We start from the raw sequence: 7,507 nt of genomic DNA, 5'->3' as shown, positions 1-7,507 counted from the left end.
CTACCCCCTTAGTGCTATATGAAGAAGTGCTATATGAAGAAGAAGAAGAGTTGGTTTTTATATGCCAACTTTCTCTACCACTTAAGGGAGACTCAAACCGGCTTACAACCACCTTCCCTTCCCCTCCCCACAACAGACATCCTGTGAAGTAGGTGGGGCTGGGACAGCTCTAACAGAGCTGTAACTTGCCCAAGGTCACCCAGCTGGCTTCGTGTGTAGGAGTGGGGAAACAAATCCAGTTCACGAGATTAGCCTCCGCCGCTCATGTGGAGGAGTGGGGAATCAACCCCGGTTCTCCAGATCAGACTCCACCGCTGCAAACCACCGCTCTTAACCACGACACCACGCTGGCTCCTAATAAATATATGAATGAGAAGTGATTCCTGAGAGTCACTGCTCCCATTCACATGAACTCACCTGTTTTTTAAGCTCTTCATTAGAGGCCCTCCTTCAACTGCCTTCACCTTCAAAGTTTGTAACTATCTCTTATCTTTTAAAATTAAAAACAGCCGTATTCCCCCAGAGAATGGATATCTAATTATGGATGGACATAATTCCATCATTAATGTTCGCTTCTCTAGGAATTTGTAGCAGGTTCTTCCCATTATCTTTTGCTCTAGGGGAGGCCTATCGAGGTAGAACAATTTTTTTTTTACGTGTTTCAAATAGGTGAAAAATCTCAGGCGTGTTTAAACTAGTTTTGGTCACCAAGTAGTAACTTTGCACATCAGGGGTCCCCCCAGTCTCACTGACCCTGTGGGCACTTCTGGAATTTTGAGAATGGGGGGTGGGCACCACAACAAAAATGGCTACCATGGAGCTAAACACAAGACGTTGGAAAACTGCAAGGCACTCCTGCTCCTATGATAGAGACAGATGTTTCTGAGTGGGTGTTACCTGCAGACAAAAAAATGATGTTTCCTAGGTTTGTCTAAAGCACCTCCTATGCCTATATGGTGGAGGAAAGCCTGGCCTATTTGCTTTGGGAAAGAAGCAAATGGGCAACAGGAAACCCATCAATAGGGGACATGGTGATCACAGAAACCGTACTGGCAATCACTGCTGTACATTCTCAGGGGCAGGGCCAAAGCTGGTGGCGGGGGTGAGGAGGGCAACTGCCGCCCCTGCGACATACAGAGAGAGCAGCAGAACTGCCTCTCCCACAGGAGGAGCGGGCCAGGTAGGAGAGGCAGTTGTGCTGCCCTCTCTGCATGCCATGGAGCGGCGGCTGCCCTCTTCATGCCCCCCCCCCCCCCGTTACAGCCCTGCTCAGGGGTTTCATCATCTTCATTCTTATATCTATGGGCCAATTGGGATTAGTGATGCCTGCTGATAGCCTCTTGCTCAAAGGATAACTAAAACCTGAAGCCGATTTTAACTGCCAAGAGTGACCCAGGTCTAGCCTCAGAGGGAAGCTGTAATGAGATGCCTAAAACCAAAGGTAAATTTGACTTTGTAAACTCCAACTCCAAAGGGAAAAAAAGGGATCATAGTCAAATCACCTCCTACATCACTACCCTGTAAAAACTACCAGTGAATTACAGGGAGGTGTAAAAAAAGAAATTATATTTGGTTTGGATTCATTTTAGTTTTGATTGAGGGGGAAAAACACTTTCCATTTGGTCTAAAGATACTATGTCTGTTTTCTATATTTCTATATTTTATTATATTTTATATATAATGCCCCCCACTGCATGCAATTGGGATAAAACTGTCAGGAAATGTACCCTTTCCTCCAAAATTTCAACCACAGTTTCCTACAAAACAGGGGTTCTTTAAAATTCTTGTTAGCACAGCAGGCACAACGATGGAGGACTCACCTGCTTAAGGGCACCCTCACCTGTCCCTACTTCATATATATTCTAGGATTAAGCCCTGACATTGCCTTGGCACAAAATGAAGCCCTAGATTAGAGCCTGGATTTTTTTTTTTTTTAAAGATAGACACAACACTGGCATAAGAGTGGTTTGTTCCTGCATTTCCAGGATCCCTCTCAAGTTGGGAGGGAGGCAATTTGCAAACAAAACACAAGCGAAGGAAGCTAAACCATGCCACCTATCATACCTCATTGCACTGAGTTCATTATTCTTTCTCCCCCCACCCATCTGGTATTGGCACAGGACTCGGAAAGAGATGCTGAGATCAGTCTCTGAATTCAACCAGTTAAGGTGCATTGGTTCAATTCCCTTCATGCCCTCTTACTTTATTTAAAAACAGACAACTCCTGGCTTTCTTTATAGACAAACAGCTGGATGCATGGATAAATTAGGATCACCTTGTTTGACGGAGAGCTACAAACATTTGTCTGCTTATCTCACTTGCTCACCCAGCCTGGATTAAAATCAGCCCGCCCCCCACAGCTGCAGTTAAATAAATTAAAGATGTCGAGAGATCTCATTCATTTGATCCTGAAATGGTTTTGGTGAAATGGTTGCCCTACTTCCATGGAGGCAACATATACATGCATGCACAAAGGAAGGCAAAGGTGCACAACATAACACAGAGGTGGCCCTTGTCTGTATATACATATTTGCTGGACCTGAATAATTGACTCCAATCTATATAAGAAGTAAGAAAGAAATCCATTCATGAATAAAACATTCATTATGCCACAGGATAAGAGATCCTTCTTTACTGTTTAGCCAACTCATTTATTGTTGATGTCTCTCTCACTCACCCAAACACAGGCGCTCACAAATATGCACTAGACCTCTAAAGTCCTTTTACATTTTTAATAAGACTTTTTTTTTAACTAGTGCTAGAAAAAACCCGAACAGCAATACAATCTGTATGGGTTTCAGAAGTAAAACTCATTGGGAACTGTAGTCAGAGAGAAAAGCAATTTTAGGAGGCTAACATATACTTTGAGTCTATTGAAAGTAACTGCCCATATTTTAGATGGTGTTGAGGCATGGGGACGGAATGATGCTATTGTAGCTAATTTGGAGAGAATCCAAAATCTCTTCCTGAAAAAGATTCTAGCTCTACTCCCTAAAACCTCAGCTGCCTTGCTGAGAGCGGAAACAGGTCTTCCATCCTATCGGGCACGTGCTCACAAAGCTCTGTTCGATTATTGGCACAAACTGAAGAGAGCCCCAGCAAGTTTTTTTCCCCTATTTTTCTATAAGCCTAACAGATCCTTTATGGTTAACTAACTATAACAAAATCCTTCAAAAATATAGTTTACCCGATGTTGTTTGCAGGGCCCAGGTATATAGGTTCAATGCAGAATCTTAACAGTCAAGTTATAACCGGTTCTAAGTAAAGAAGATCATTCTAGGGCTCACAAAGTGTTAAGCTGCAGTACTGCAGTCGAAAGCTGCAGTACTGCAGTCAAAAGCTCTGCTCACGACCTGAGTTCGATCCCGACGGAAGTCAGTTTCAGGTAGCCGGCTCAAGGTTGACTCAGCCTTCCATCCTTCCGAGGTCGGTCAAATGAGTACCCAGCTTGCTGGGGGTAAAGGGAAGATGACTGGGGAAGGCACTGGCAAACCACCCCGCAAACAAAGTCTGCCTAGAAAATGTTGGAATGTGACATCACCCCCATGGATCAGGAATGACCCAGTGCTTGCACAGGGGACCTTTACTTTTTTTACCTTTTACTTCCATTCGTTTTCAGTCTATGCAAACGACAATGCTTGAAGGATGCTGTTCCAAATAGGGTTGCCAACCTCCAGGTACCAGCTGGAGATCTCCTGCTATTACAACTGATCTCCAGCCGATAGAGATCCGTTCACCTGGAGAAAATGGCTGCTTTGGAATAGGACTCTATAGCATTGAAGTCCCTCCCCTCTCCAAACCCCGCCCTATTAAGGCTCCACCCCAAATACCTCCCGCCAGTGGCCAAGAGGGACCTGGCAACCCTAATACCAAAAGACCAGTAGCTCAGCATCTATGTATTTGTGGAGGTTCTGAACCAGAAGATCTGTGCCACTATTTGTTGGATTGCCCATTATATCTTGTGTGTGTGTAAAGTGCCGTCAAGTCGCAGCCGATTTATGGCGACCCCTTTTTGGGGTTTTCATGGCAAGAGACTAACAGAGGTGGTTTGCCAGTGCCTTCCTCTGCACAGCGACCCTGGTATTCCTTGGTGGTCTCCCATCCAAATACTAACCAGGGCTGACCCAGCTTAGCTTCTGAGATCTGACGAGATCAGGCTAGCCTGGGCCACCCAGGTCAGGGCCCCATTATATCTTACACCAAGGCAAAAATTTCTAGAGTAAATCCTGGTCAGTTTGGTTCAATGTACTGTGATGGAGAAGATCTTATTTCTCCTTGCAGATAAAGAGCCAGGAGTCTTCCATAAATTTGCCATTTTTGCTTTGGCAGCAAAGAAAATCTGGGCCAGGCTGATACAATGTAGTAATACTGAACAGAACTGAGATGTAAACTCGCCTTCTGATGGGAAGTGGGATTTACCAACTATAACTGTGAACACTGTTTGGGCAGCCGTTCACAGTTTGGTCTTGAGACCTAGTTATTAGGGTTTATTTTATTTCATAATAAGTCTGGAGTTTTAATCTGTTACCAAAATGTAACTATTACCAATTACTGTTATAAGGATTTTTATCAGTTTTTGTAACGTTTGGCCAAAGGCAATACAGCCTTTGTGGCATCCAAAGTGTTTTGCCTTGTCTCTCACCCACCCGCACTACAGTCCCCAAGTGGCAGTGTGAGTATGATCATGCTGCCCCCCCAAAAGGGAGCTGAGCAAAACTTTTCACAGAAAGGTGATTCATTTCCAAAATGTTCCCAGATGTGGCTCATAACTGATAACCCACTTACAATTTGAGCTGTGGGGAAGCCGCCCATCATGAAAGGAAACCAATTACCTTTACCAGTTACTGAGGAAACAAAAGGATGATTAAAGGTGTTAAGTAATTCACAGTAAATGACCCTGGGACTGTGCCTTGTAACCATAGAGTGATGACTGTAATCCATGTTAGTGGTTGTGAGACTAGAACCTGAGGACAGAATTTGTATGGTATCTGGATGATAAGTGAGTGATCTTAAGGAAGCTTGGGGTTATAACAACCGGTGAAAGCTTCCTTTCTGACATCAATAAGCTTTAGAACATAGAGGGATTTAACATATAAAGGTAATAAGTTACACTTGCTAAAACAGGATTAAAAATGTATGAGATATAAACCTTCCTTCATGCTTAAGGCTACTACATGTTCAGACAAGATTATCATGTGGCTGGAATTTGGATGAAACACCCCCATTGGGCACTTGATGAAGAATCACACCTTAGCACCACGGCAATGTTTTCACATGGGGAGGGGGGAAACCTGCAGACAGGAGCATTAAGTCATGTGGCTTTCTCAAGGAGACACTTGTGCTCTTGATGGCTGTGAAGATAACATGCTTCACTACACAGTACAATACTAATCATATATACTATCATAACACTACTAGACCAAATAGCAATCCTAACTATAATATCACATATTTAATTGATACAGGAATGTAAATTGCTACTTTTGTCTCATTAGCAGAACTGTAGGCTCAATCCTGCCTGCAGTTATCTAAACAAATCCCAATGACTAATGAGGACTGGAGAAAAGGACTGAGTTCAAGGACAGGATTTTATGACAGTGAGGAGGGGGGAACCCAAGTGATTCCTGCAGAACATGAACTGCAGTCAATACTTTAGAACACTGTAAGCCATTTCTAAATGTATCCTTTCCCCTTTCAAATTTGTATTCCTCGTATTTTACTTGGATGCCCATCGCTCGATGTGGAATTGTTTTTAATCATTTAGAAACAGATCAAGCTCAGTTTAGTTTTTGCCCGAATTAGGCTACAAAGAACGTATATCAGCTCGAGAACGTGCTCAGTAAAGAGTTGCATTTCACGAATAAGGTGTTTGAAATTTCATTTTACTTTGCCATTCATCTGAGCATCCTCATACAATGGCACTGAGGATTTGTTCATCAGATAAAATCATTGATGTTTTGAGTGGTTTTGCACCTGCAGAGTGGGATGTGGAATGGCGGCTGCCCAGCTAGCCTCTTATAGGCACATGCTCACAATTTACATGGCTTGTTTGCACTGCATATGCCTCAGGGTCATCCCATGATTCTTTGTACAAAAGAATGGCTAAAGTCTGTTTTAAATTATCCTGATTATGCCCACTTGACTGTTTTTACCCCATTGTCTTTACCTATAGTGGGAACCACATGCCCCCTTCATGCCTGTACTCTGGACAATCTTCTGCATCCACTTCTAATTCTTGGTTTTCCTAAATGACAATGGCTTCATCTAAGAATAGCAAGTAATACTGTTAAATAGGACGTCTCCAGTAATCCATCAGGTGCAGTTTCCTATGGAGGTATTTTATTCCCATTGGTGCCAACAGCTGTTCAGGACCCTCCTTATGGCAGGATTACATCATATTCAACATTTGTCGGGGGGGGGGAGTAGCAGCTAGATACATAAATTGTTCTCATCTCCCACCCAAAGAGGGGAAAACCCTCAGATGACACTGCATGCACAACATAACATTTTCCACAAACTCCAACATTTGGGGACCAAGGCTGCAAAAAAGCAATAAAGAAACTGTCATCCCCTCACCTCTGCAGTAATCCCTTCCCAAACCTTCTTAATTAGAAAAGATGAAATTAGACGGCTCTTTCTCCCAATTTGCCACAGAGGTGGGAGGAAAGTTTGTCAGTTTCACTTGTTGCACCTGACATTGTACCTTATCTAGTCCACAGCCCAAAGGCAGCAAAATGCCACATTGAAACTGACCAATTTGAGAAGCCCCTTCACTGCAGAGTGGAAATGGACAAAGCAAATCTCTTTTCGATTTCACCTTTGCAGAGAAGGCTTGCCTCTGGATTTGCTGCAGAAAGCATGTTACGTTCCTCATTATTCTTTTGCAGTTTTTGTTCCGGGATCAGATAATATACAATTGACCCTGAACTGTCCAGGATAGTTGGTTGCAAATCTAATGCACAAGCAAGGGCGGGGGGGGGGGGGGCTTTCCCCCAAAGCTGTGTGTGAAAGAATCCAAAAACTTGTAGAACTGGTTTGGAAATTCCTCGGATATCTGAAACACTCTGAGTTCTCATGGATACCCAATACAATGGTTAGAAAAGCCGAAACCTCTGTGAAAATAAAAGGACAAATTCTGTTATATGCTTCTTAGCCATTAAGCTAGGGTGGGAAGTCAAGCCTTTTACCCACACCCCAGACTGAGTCCAAAGCCAGTTAAAATGTTGACCCATGCTATGCCATGTTCTAAACAGCTCCCTTTAATGCATTATGCATAATACACACCTTCATATTATGATCTGCATAGATGATAATGGACACATTTCTTATGTCACCAGTTTCTTTTTCAAGAAGAAAGCTTGTACATGTATATCCCCTAGGCCCGTCAATATATTTTGAGAATTAACCAAGTAAAACCCACATGTATACAATTCACGCAATTTCTGGTGAATTTTATGAACGTAATTCACTGCTTTTCAGTTCTGTTGTAAACAATGACAATATAGAT

The sequence above is a fragment of the Euleptes europaea genome, chromosome 15 (assembly GCF_029931775.1).
Source record: "Euleptes europaea isolate rEulEur1 chromosome 15, rEulEur1.hap1, whole genome shotgun sequence".
NCBI lineage: Eukaryota > Metazoa > Chordata > Lepidosauria > Squamata > Sphaerodactylidae > Euleptes > Euleptes europaea.
Note: the sequence above shows the minus strand (reverse complement) of the source record.